This window comes from Belonocnema kinseyi, chromosome 7 (assembly GCF_010883055.1).
Source record: "Belonocnema kinseyi isolate 2016_QV_RU_SX_M_011 chromosome 7, B_treatae_v1, whole genome shotgun sequence".
Lineage (NCBI taxonomy): Eukaryota > Metazoa > Arthropoda > Insecta > Hymenoptera > Cynipidae > Belonocnema > Belonocnema kinseyi.
The window spans coordinates 116,427,345-116,427,958 of record NC_046663.1 but is presented as its reverse complement, the minus strand read 5'-3'; positions in this window follow the sequence as shown (position 1 = coordinate 116,427,958).

Here is a 614-nt window from a genome sequence, read left to right as displayed (position 1 = left end):
ATGTAAAACTTGCGATAATCCTGATCTGCTAAAGATGTATGCAAGATAGGCTCTAGACAATATTCACTTGAAAGTGGCAATACAAGCGCCTTTTGGAGGATTTCACTTATGGGAAACGTGACGGTCCCAGAAAACCCTTCTGCTACATATATTCCCATTTCCGTAGTCTCCTGGGTAATTAGGTAATGGATGTGGCTTGCTAAACTTCTCTCCTATGCAGACTTTCGTACATTCACTTGCTGTTATGTAGATTATCCGAAAAAATCACCATTCATTAGATAGCAAAAATTATCCGGTTTCTTGATAGATAGTTTGAAATCTTTAAAAACGAGTTTTTCGGGAGCTCTGGAGAAACCTAGGGGGAAATTTTTAACCTCGTTCTGGAAGGTCGGAAATTTTTTCTCCTTTCGAATGTTCACGTGTATACTTTTTCCTTCCTGTACACTAATGTGCACAAGTTTCCGGAAAATTTGTGGCAGTGGATCGTAAGGTCTATGAATCAGTTTTTTCACGTACAGTCTGTCAAGTTAAAGCGTGGGTGGCTTTACTCGCAGTCGGTAAGATGTATCGACATGATTTTGGTGTCAAAATATTAAGAAGAGCTCCCTCTTTCA